Source organism: Pleurodeles waltl, chromosome 9 (assembly GCF_031143425.1).
Source record: "Pleurodeles waltl isolate 20211129_DDA chromosome 9, aPleWal1.hap1.20221129, whole genome shotgun sequence".
Classification (NCBI taxonomy): Eukaryota; Metazoa; Chordata; class Amphibia; order Caudata; family Salamandridae; genus Pleurodeles; species Pleurodeles waltl.
This window is the reverse complement of record NC_090448.1, coordinates 367,421,828-367,434,341: the sequence shown is the minus strand read 5'-3', so window position 1 is coordinate 367,434,341 and position 12,514 is coordinate 367,421,828.

Sequence of the window (12,514 nt, the reverse complement as noted above, 5' to 3'; positions counted from 1 at the left end):
TTTGACTTACCAGAGTCCATTCCTCCTGCTACTCCTGTGAGGCCCTTAGGATGCAGTATTGCCAAGAATTGCTCCTCCCATGTTGTTAGTTGTGGGGGAGGAGGTGGGGGTCCACCGCCAGTCCTCTATACTGCAATCTGGTGTCTGGAGACCACGGAACGCACCTTCCCCCATAGGTCGTTCCACCTCTTTCTGATGTCATCCCGTGTTCTTGGATGCTGTCCCACTGCGTTGACCCTGTCGACGATTCTGCGCCATAGCTCCATCTTCCTGGCAATTGAGGTGTGCTCCACCTGTGATCCGAATAGCTGTGGCTCTACCCGGACGATTTCCTCCACCATGACCCTGAGTTCCTCCTCAGAGAACCTGGGGTGTCGTTGAGGTGCCATGATGTGGTGTGGGTGATGTGTGAGGTGGTGTGTGCTATGATGTGTGAGGGGATGTGTTTGTGTGTGTTGTCAGAAGTGCGTGGATGTTGTGTGAGTGATGATGTTGTGTGTCTGTGGATGGTAGTGTTGTTTCCGGTGGTGTCTCTCTCTGGCCTTCTTTCACAATTTTGGTAGTAAGGGTTTGTGGGTGATGTCGGTGTGTGTTTTATATTGGATTGGGTGTTTTTATTTTTTTATTTTATTTTTTTATTTATTGCCAGGATCGAGCAACACCGAAACAAAAAATGATAAATTGTCACTTTCAGTGAAAAAAAAAGTTGCGTATAATCATTCAATAGAAAATTAAACCATAAACAAATTCACCCAGGCTTATCTGAGAAATAATCCCCCCAGAACAGGAAGAACTTTTTAGCACTACCTACTCTGCTAGCATATCTCATTTCCTGAACCCTGACTTGCGTCATCTTACAACGTCATTCTTCACTAGTGGGAGACAGCTCAGAACGCCAATTTCTTAACAGAAGAGATCTAGCAACCACAGTAGCGATAAATACGAGATTCTCCTACCTAGAAGGGAGCCTTGCCTAAGGGTCACAACCCAAGCTCATCTGCCGAATGCTGGGAGATATGGAAATCTGCGCCATATTTGTTAACGTCTTAAAAATTCCAGCCCGGTATCCCTGTATACATCGGCATGTCGCAATCACATGAGTCCAGCCTGCCACCCCTACTTTCTTACACGAAAAAACAAATCAGGATAGCCGGTCCCCATGCGGGACAGGGCCTGCGGGGTTCGATACAATAACCATTTGCTGAAAAATATAATTTGGTGCCAGTTTTCCCCTCTAAGAACTGAGAAATTCAGACGATTAATGCTCTCCCAGCATTTACTTGAAAGCTCTAAGCCCTCCTGACGAGCCCATTTCCTTTGAGCTTTTATTCCAAGATCTGCTTTGTCCCTGTCTGTCAGAAGCCTTCGCCATGACCCCGCAGTCCTTATCCCAGGAGGATCCACCAATTCTGAGGCCAACGACTGGGCGTTAATAATAGAATTGACATCTAGAGCCCTTAAAATATGTAACAAAATATTATAGGGTCCAACCAAAAGGAAGTCATTTTTGACAGCAGACAGAATATTTAAGGGAGTTTCCCAGTTGTCATTGGCACAAAAATCCCCAATTTTACTGAATACAGCGTGCTCCCATCTCCTTACTAAGTCTTCATGGAGCTGAGCACCAGAGTGCACCAAGATCTGTGTAAGAGGAGTGTCAAAATGTAAAAATGGGATTGAATGTTTTCTGAAAAAGTCTGATCTTCTCTTAAAGAACCATTTGAAAATCTTATAGCGAACTTTTTTAGGCGATTTCGCCAAAAGTGCTGGGTTCCGAATATTATGCTTCCTACATATTAAATTCTGAAAATCATCAAAGAACCTACAACCTGCCAAATGATCCATTTTAAAGCTGGCACAGTAATGTGCAAAAAAAGCAAAATAATAGTCTTTAAAATTCGGCAAAGCTAACCCCCCTTTTTCTTTAGCCTTTCAGTTTTGCCAAATAAAAGGGCGAAATATGGACTCCAGTTTTTTTAAAAAGTTTTGCGTTAGAACACACGGAATGGCCGCAAACAAAAAAATTGAAGAGTGGTAAGATCGACATTTTAATTAACGCAATTTGACCTAGTATAGAAAGGGGAAGGGACCCCCAGCGGGCCAGAAAGCCTGAGTTTTCTGAAGTAATGGAGAAAAATTTTGATCATACAGGTCTCCTATATTGGCCGAGAAATAAATCCCTAAATATCTCTTTGGATTGGCATTCACACAACATCTTAATTCAGGGAGCAGATTGATAGGAGAGTTGCCACAAAGAATAATATCGGTCTTGCTCATATTGATCTTATAGCCACCAATTTGCTCAAATTCATTAAATACATTAAAAACCGCTTCCTGAGAAGTACGTCTTTATCTAGAAACATGATGATGTCATCCGCATAGAGTTTGATCTTTCCCATTAACTTTAAAGGAGGTTGAATCTGAATATGTTGTCTAATTTTAATGGCTAGAGGCTCAATAAAAAGAGCAAATAGTATGGGGGATAAAGGGCAACCCTGCCGAGTCCCTCGTTGTATTTGAAGTTGGCTGACGCACTTTGAGTTAATAATAATATTGGCTTCCGAGTTTAAGTACAGCCTTTGAATTAGTGCAGTAACCTGAGAGGGCACCTTGTAGCTGGACAATACTGCAAAAAGCATATCCGATACAACCAAGTTAAATGCTTTTTCCGCGCCTAGTAAAATAATGATGGCAGGGACTTTATTAGAAGCAAATTAATCAAGAGCCTCGGCCAAAAAATGTGTATTAGTAGCAAGTTGCCGGCCAGCTATAAACCCATTTTGATCGGGATGCACCAGTTTGTTCACTACCCCATTAAGCCTATTGGCCAGAAGTTTTGTAATAATTTTGTAATCTGTGTTCAACAATGAAATTGGATGGTATGCATTGGGGTTCTCCCTGTCCTTGTTTTTCTTAGGAAAGCTAACCACGTTTCCTGAATGCCAGGTCTTAGGAATCTGCTCGCCCATCAGTAGGCCATTAATTAAGGCCAAAAAATCATCAGCAAATGCATTGATAAAAGCCTCATAAAACTCAGCCAGGAAGCCATCCGGTCCACAGGCCTTCCCCGTGAGAGGTCCTTAACAATGTCTAGGAGTTCTGGCTTCGTAAATGGCTGTAACAGCACCTCACAGTCTTTGTCTGTGAGACTGGGAATATCCAGGTCCCTCAGGAATTTCTTAATAGACCTGGGATCGATGACTGGGGCATAGCTATAAATTTGTCTATAATGCTCCAGCATAATTTTATCGACGGCTCGGGGATCAGTATATCTAGCCCTGGTGACAGGACATCTTAGAGCGTGTATGATATTACCAGCAATACAATCTCGAGCTTGCCATGCCAAAACTTTTCCTGAAAAGTTACTCTCATTACAGACCCTTTGTCTATAAGTTCGCTATTCTATATCCACCTTCTTAAAAAGGTTATTAGCCAATGCCTTCTTAGCAGCTTCAAAAGACTGCCTATTATTTTCCGAGGGAGCATGTAGATAGGCAATTAAACACTTTTGAACTGCCTCTTCCAGTGCAGTGATTTGTTGTCTCAGGAACGATTTATCAGCTGCCTCTTTGGCAATTACCCAGCCCCTAAAAAAGGCCTTAAATGAATCCCAGACCACAGCTGGAGTTGAGGATCCCTGATTGCGTTTGAAAAAGTCCCTTATTTCAGCCTGAGAGATCTGTAGCCACCCCTCATCCAAAAGAAGCTGGAGATTAAAAAAACACCTTCTAGTCTGAATTGTAGGGGCTTTGGAATAAAGAGACACTTCCATCACCAGGGAGGCATGATCTGATAGGCCGGAGTGCTGGACCGACTGAGTTCTATAACACAATGTTTCTGATATCAGAAAAAAATTAATACAAGAGGAGCTTTTGAACCGAGTAGAAACACAAGTATATTCCCTCGCATCAGGAGCGTTCGTTCTCCAGGGATCATAGAGCATCAAGACCTTAACATAGTCTTTAAAAATATTTGCAACTCTGGGTTTGTGTTGTTTCTGACCCCTAACCGTGGTATCCAAAACTGGATCCTGAAGGAAATTAAAATCTCCTCCAATAATAATTTTGCCTGTTAATTGCAAAAGGGAGTGAAACAAGCCTACATAGGGAGCTGGGTCATCTAACAGAGGGGCATAAAAACTAACAAAGACGAATCTGTCTTTGGCAATTAAACACTAGACCCAACACCATCCCCCGTCGGGGTCAGAAAAAAAAATCAAGTGGCTGTGCATTGAGGGCTCTGGCTAGAAAGACTGCCACGCCTCTGTGAGTGGCAGGCACCCTTGCAACATGATGGAAGGGTGCCTGTGTTGGCGTAGGCAGCCAAACGTGTGCCAGAGCTAAGAAAGGACAGGAATTTCTACAAATGAGGATGAATGTGGAATATTGTACGTCACACAGTGCAGGCCAGCAAGGTGGTTTGCTGTGTTGAGTTGCATAATTTTTTGATACATATTTTGTGTGCATTATGGTGCTGGATCATCTATATATCTGCATTATGTAGCTCTCCACATATATGTAGTGATTAGTAACATTACTGCTGAATTATATTGCTCAAAGCCACCATGACTTTTTTTTTAGTTATTTCCATGTGATGGTTATTAGGACACCTTTAACATATTAATTACGTGGCCCTTTGCATTGCTGTAGATGGACCAATCAGTGGCCCTTTGCATTGCTCCATATCTACCACTGCATGACCCTATGCATTGCTCCATATGTGCCACTGCATGGCCATTTGCTCAGCGCTATATAGGCCACTGTGTAGGAAACATATGAGTTGCATGACTCTTTGCATTAATATAGAAGGGCTACTACTTGGCCCTTTGCATTGATCCATATGTGCCACTGTGCTGTAATTTGTATAGTGCTTTATAGGTCACTGTGTAAAAGACATATGAGTTGTGTGGCCCTTTGCATTGCTCCATATGTGCCACTGTGTGGCCATGTGTGTAGCACTATATATGCCACTGCGTAGGAAATTAGGAAATATATAAGTTGTGTGGCCTTTTGTGTTGCTGTAGATGGCCACTGCGTGGCCCTTTGTGCTGCTACATATGTGCCACTGCACGGTCATTTGCATAGCGCAATATAAGCCACTGCCTAGAGAAGATAGGAGTTGCATGGCCCTTTGCATTGTACTATATGGCCCACTGCATAGGTAAATAGGTATCACATGGGCCCTTACGCTGTTAGGGAGAGTTGCATGTCACACAATGTCCATTTGCATAGAAAGGCATCGGAAAAATCGACAGAAAAACCAACAACCTGCCTGTCACTCCACTTGTGTCTGAGTATTGTTGGTGTCTGTCTGTTTTTTAGGGTGTATATTTGCTAGTTATAGTTACAGGTTTAAGGAGCCTGGAATTAGTTAGAATTTGCAGGAATAGGACTTATGCCAATAAGGCCATGTCTGGGAAGGGGAGAAGCCCCAATTTCAATGAGGGAGGCCTACGTGATATAGTATACTACCTCCCACATACGCTTGGTGCTGGAAGCAGGGTCAGTAAAGGCTACCCTACAAAGAAGAGCAGAGACAGATGGGAGCATGATGTGCTGATGCACATGTTGTGAATCTGAGGAAGAGAGGTCTGTCCACCAACTCAAGCATTGATGGACAGACATTGTTTCACATGAGGCAGATGTGCTTGATCTACTGGTGCTGGAGTTTTCAAGCCCATAGTTATGTATCCATTTACCACCAGCTTATAATCATGTAATGTACTTAATTTATCTATTTTTATTTTTCTAAATATAGTAGTAATGTGTGGATGCTTTGTGACACATAACACAAGACAGAGGGACACAAGGTGCCAGATGTATTAAACTGGCACCCAAATCAGCACAGCAGCCAAAAATGCTGTGCTGCGTGGCAGTGAGGGAGCAGGAGCATGCCACATCTATAGAGATATGTCACTCTCCTCCCCTCCCCCTAGTGTTGGCACATAACCTAGCTGCTGTGTGCCATACACACACCTTTGCACCATAGTGCAAGGTTGTGTGTGTGGGTCTAGCATAGGTTTTGTACAGGAAGGGTTCTGTTCCAGCACAAAATACTATTTTTTGACAGGTGTAAAACATGTTTCTACTTTGTATGTGTGCTGTACAGCAGCACATGTGCAAAGTCAAAGAAAGGCAAAATCAAAACATTTCTCCTTTTAACACCTGGGGCCATATTTATACTTTTTGACGCAAAACTGCGCCGGCGCAGTTTTGCGTCAAAAATATTACCGCCGGCTAACGCCATTTCTGTGCGCTGTGCGGGCGTCAAATTTATACTTTGACGCCCGGTGGCGCAAACCACAGGTATAAGTCATTTTTTTTATGCACACCGCAGCATCAAGTCGTAAAGCAAAATGACGTTAACGTGGCGGAAATGACTGTGGGTCGATTTACGACACCGCACACCGGATATGCAGTGTTTTTTGACACAATAGCTTCAAAATTATTCCACGCAAACACAGCCATTTCAGCAGAGGAGTGTCAAAATGGATCCCAGATACCTGTACAGACCCCAGGAAGATGACAACAGACCAGGAACCAGTCAGGAGGACCCACACAAGACCCAGGACAGTTTTAAGAAGAAAAGAAAGTGTCGCTTCAGTGCAGAGGAACAGGAAATTCTGGTTAAAGAGGTGACGGAACACCAGCACCAACTGTTTGTCACCTCAAAGTTGCCAATCAGTAGGAGAGAGGCAAAATGGCAACAAATTGTTGACAAGATTAACAGTGTGGCAGAAGTACGCAGAACAGTCATCGAGTGAAAGAAACACTGGTATGACTGCAAGCGCAGGACAAAGGAAAAGATGGCCAGGAATAGGAAGGCAGCACTGCAGACTGGAGGTGGGAGTCCAGCACACCAGGAGGCCCTGGACCACATGGAGGAGATGGTCGCAGCCGTCATCCCTGAGGAGATCGTCACAGGGATTCAAGGACAGGACAGCGCAGACTACCAGGAGACAACAACACATGCAGGATAAGTCGCATGGGGAATTAAAATGCACTAATGTCAACTGTAAGCGGGGGAATACCGACCACAAAATGCATGGAAGTCATCATATACATGGAGTGGCATGGGTAAAGGGGTATGGCATGGGGGCATGGCCTGCACAGAGAGAAGCTGGGGCACACCATTACACTACACTAATAACAGTCCCATGGGGGCATGCTGCCATGCCAACGATGGAGCAAAGGTAAAGCCACGCCAGGAGGGAAGGGCACAACGTCAAACTGACATCCCATCACACGTCAGCCACTATACCCCCTACATTAACTAGGGCCCAATTAACAACCTCTAGTCATACCGACAACTGGAATGTAACAGTGACAACAGTTGCCACTACCACCTCTGCTCTGTGTGCAGCTCAAGTAGCCAATGGCAGTAACGTCCCCATAGATCACACACACCTAAATTAGTGGGTTGAGGATGACAACTTTAACAATCCCCTGAAACAAGACAAAGGCTCCAGTCCTGTCAAATGGGAATGCCCATAGTTTCCGCAAACATCAGCCAATGTCATCAACATGAGGAGCTACACAGCACTAAGGACACACCCATGCTGCATATGCCAGGGTCCATGCTGTGCCTGGGTCACAATGCAACATCCCAAATGTCATACTGCTCAGACAACAGCATTGAGGGGGAGGACACATGTAACTGGTCACTGACATACACCTGCACAGTCAGAGGAGGAAATAGGACACTGCTACGACTATCAGGGCAATCCAATGTACCACACATTCCCCAACATCAGCTGTACACATTACCAATGCTAACATCCATATCGTGCCAGAACAAGCAACCATCACAGAGGACCCACCCACAACACCGGTAAGGTGTATCAACAAATAGGAGACAGCAAACCCTTGACCAATCGCAGCGCCACACATGTCTGGAAATGCAGACATTTGTCCACATCATATACTTCCAGTAAGGCATCACTTACAACAGACACAGAGTTGCAAGAACACCCCTGGCCATGATTTGCATGCACACCTAGGCCATTGCACTCAAGTTCCACATACTTGTAGCACTAAATGTGGAGCTACATGCTGCTAGGAAGTTCACCCTACAGTTTTATAAGTACTTTGGTGAATAGTGAAGCAGAAGTCTGTGGGTAAGCATTTTGCAGCCCCATTCTGGGAGAATGTGGGTCTGACAGGCAGACTAAATCTGAGATTAGTTCCAGTGCGACTCTTGTTGATACAAGTGTTATCCACATGACTCACCCCAGTTCACATTGCGGGGCCTACAGGAATGACCTAGAATCCCTAGATAAGACAATAGGATAAGCACTGGCAAACTCCTAAATGCTTAGAAAATGAAATCCCACTCATTGAACAAGACAAATGATGGGCCAGCGCATCATACCTTGCTATGTGTTCAACACACAGGAGTCCATCACACATCACCAGCAAACCCAACACATAACAGACATATCAACACTTACTGGAGTTGGCGGGGTCCTCAAATGAAGCCACCTCGCCCACAGTGTAGGGTGCCGGTCCACCTGCAAGGCATGGAAGGAAGAAATGTGCTCAAAATCTGTGCACTGACCAACATTTCCAAAGACAAAAGCTATGTGTAAGATGACATAAGTAAGTAAAGCCACTCAGACATGATGATACTGCATCCGATATAGCACGGCTAACATGTACATAGCATGGGTCTCCTGTGACAATTACACAAATATCTGCACACATGCAGTGGCCCTAACTATCATGTGGTGGCAAACATGCTCCGTCATTAGTGAGCAGACATAATAATGGCGTGTATTCGTCTCATCATGTGCATACAAGAGAGACATCCAAAGCCTGGTTACTTCAGGACTGCATTACCAGTCAAAAAGCCTATGTTTATGACACATAGGTACAATGTACAGAGGGGCATGGACTTTTGTAAGCCCTCATGTTGTTACAGTTTCTTCATTTGATGTAGCCCAGCTATGGTGATTTGCACCAACCATAGAGATATGAACCCATGTGCATACCTTTGGCCTGCCATTCCTAAACGAAAGGTGGAACACCAAACACCAAATACCAGTGTAAGATGTTAGCTGAGGGCACCTTACACCTTTTCCCTATGTTTCCAAATCCAGATCTGACATGTATCCAAAATGATGGAGAACCACAATAATCCCTAACATTCATAGATCTTCAAAAAACGCTTTCCTTACACACTGACCAGACACACATGAGACATATGTCTGGGCCACATTGCTATCATCAATTGACATGAAGCCAGCACTCAATTTCTGCATCATATAGTGTTTAGAAAGTCAGTCTAGCTATTGCATCAACAAAGGTTGCCAATATTTTGGAAAATCTATACTTCACTGCCAAATGTGACCTATATAGACATGATTGGCTCCTAATTTGTGTTGCTGTCTGACACAAAGGCGGCACCAAATTACATTAAGCAAAAGTATTCTGTAAGTTTGCAGAGCACATGCTTCCTGACAGCTAGCAATTGTGGTCCTTCACATAGTCCATCAATGACCCTGTATGTTTCCGAAGCATTCCACACAGTCAGCACCTTAGCCGGCAGATATTGTACAAGTCATCTGATGTCACTACAGAGCTTTTAATTGTGCACATTTACATGATTTGCACTCACCAACAGGGCCACCAATCACTATTCCCCCAGGTGGTCCAGCAGATCTTGCTCCCTGGTGATGAGGTCAGCCCAGCGGTGCTTCAGCTGGTGGTCATTCCTCTGGCTCCCATACACGTGCTGCAAGTGATGCAGGACCTTTCCCCACCGGATTTGTCATGCCTCGGATTGGTACCCCTATATCACCCTGCATCGATCATCAGTGGGAGGAAATGGCACACCAGCCATATAAACCCCCAAGCTCCTCCTCACCCATCCTGCCAAGACGTGGCCTACCCAACATCTTAGCACCGAAAAGGGGAATAGGGGATAAAGAAGAACAAAGGAGAAAAGGGGGAAAGTAGAAATACAAAAAAGTAAACTTAACAACTAAAAGAGCCCAACTATCCCCAAACTATCACTACCCACAACAGACTCCCACAAACAACAAAGACAATTGTACACAAAACACACTCAGACAGTATACAACAACAATATTTATTTCACAAACTAACAAGTAATGGAGCACACAGGGGACCAAAGCACAATTTCACTGGACAAAACTCAGAACACAGCCACACAGTCTAGAAGAATCACAGACTGCAAAGTGAAAGTACACCAACTGTACATAATCTGTAAACAGGATATCCTATTACATCACTTCCTGCATAAAATGGCCGCCGGTTTTATCGTTATGCGTCATATTTTTTCACGCATAGAGTATGTGTGTCATTTATTTTTACGCACAGGAGTAAAAATTAGGCTGCATCCATATATTTGGAAATAGTCTTAACACTTAACCAATTTTCAGGGCATTATGCGTCGTTTTTCGTGCATGAGTGTCATTTTTTGATGCTCGTGTGTCATTTTTGAGACGCATATGCATCAAAACTTCAGGGCAGGAACTGGTATTGGGTATTTTTTCCATTTTAATGTAATGTTACGTTTGGGACACAACTGAGATAGGCTGATTGCACCCACTTTGGTGTTGATGGTGTATGTTCACATGTGAGACATCATACTGCTGCGGACCATGACCCGCTACTTACAGGATTCTCATGCTTGGCTGACGCACTAGATGGCCATATGTGTGGCCTACACATATGTATTGCACAATTTGGGCATGTTTGGCATCAGGAGAGGCTAGCAAGGTGACGCACATGAGTACATTACCTCAATGCCTATGGCTCAATGTGTGTGCAGTGGCTACTAATGTATTTGTCGACCCAGTGTGTGTTCATCACAAGATGCCTTATTTCAAATATGCTTGTATGAATGTGAAGTCAATGTGTCCAAACCTTAGATGCAAGTCATTGTGGAAATGAGAGAGGACATGTGCTAATCATACATGTAGCAACATCTGTTGTGTGCACTTCCAAGATTTTGGGTAAAGTAGACATCACAAATGACAAAGCATGCACCAGATAGATGGCAGATGCTTGTTCATGTCAATGGTCCACAAGTTGGCCATCCCATGTCCTAGAATTTTGGTAACTGCTTCCTAGGCACTTGTTGGTGAACCCACATTGAGTCAGGCACATGCATAGACGAAGTGGGTACCATGTTCTTGGCACAGACAGCCAAAGGTGAATCACAAATGTAATATGACGCCACAGTTGTGGTCATATGACTAAGCCACAACTCTCCAGTGGCAGTGGTGGACCAGCAGACGAGGCAGCACGTGTCCACATATTTCCAGTGATCAATTGCACAGAGGTGTCTTGTTCATGTGTGTGGTCCAATGTTGATCCAGTATATCTTTAGGGGTGTATGTTGTCACAGTTACATCCAGGTCTCATCATGAGTCAGTGGCAGCTAGTCCTGTATCTACTGAGTACCCTTCGGAGATCAATGTGAGTAAAGTGGATGAGGACATGTGAACCTACATAGGGATGGTCCCACCCTGTCACTGACGACGTGTAATGAGACTGTCAACAGGGCAACCTTGGTGTGCTGAGTGAGATAATGTCTCAGGTGTCATGTTCTGGCAGGTGTCATTACAACATTTGTACACAGGTTGGCATGTGAAGTTCCCACTGCATCTGGGAACATCATAGCCTCTGTGTTGATTAATGTAGCAGGTATTCAGCATGCACAGCCCATCAATATGTTGTGTGCAATGTGATTCAGCGTGTGAACTGTCAGGGTCCTAATATGTGTGTACTTTTCATGCACATTATCAGAGGTAGCTGGTTCTGCTGGTGGCACCATACCCAATCCCTGCATACGGCCCTGGTACACTGTCACACTTTGTCGTTCATGCATACATGAGAACCAGACAAGGGATGGGCCATGATTTTGGTATTCAAAGACAATTTTACTAATATGGTACAATTAAAAAGCAGATGATGCTATACAATGTATTTGGATATGCATTGATGAAGCACATGACAAAATACCCTCTGAGGAATGAGAGGTTTGCTAACGCAAGTGTGGTACATCTGTAGCCACAAGAAACCTTTAGGGTAACGCACAGACAGGTGCCAGTCAGGCTGACAGGATGCAGGGTCAATCTGGATCCTGCAATTTCACAAGGTACATAATCAGTGGTCAGACTAAGACTGGTCAGAGGAAGAACAAGACAGTTGACATGGAAAACTGTGTATGTCCTGTGATTTTGAAGGTGACACTTAAACCCAAGGGCTGTTTTACACGGCTTAATTAGTCAAATCAAATCATTAATCAAATCATTAACATTTATAAAGCGCGCTACTCACCTGTGCGGGTCTCAAGGCGCTAGGGAAAAAGGGGGGGTTATCGCTGCTCGAACAACCAGGTCTTTAGGAGTCTCCGGAAAGCGGAGTGGTCCTGGGTGGTCCTGAGGCTGGTGGAGAGGAAGTTCCAGGTCTTGGCCGCCAGAAAGGAGAAAGATCTCCCACCCGCCGTGGAGCGGCGGATGCGAGGGACAGCAGCGAGTGCGAGG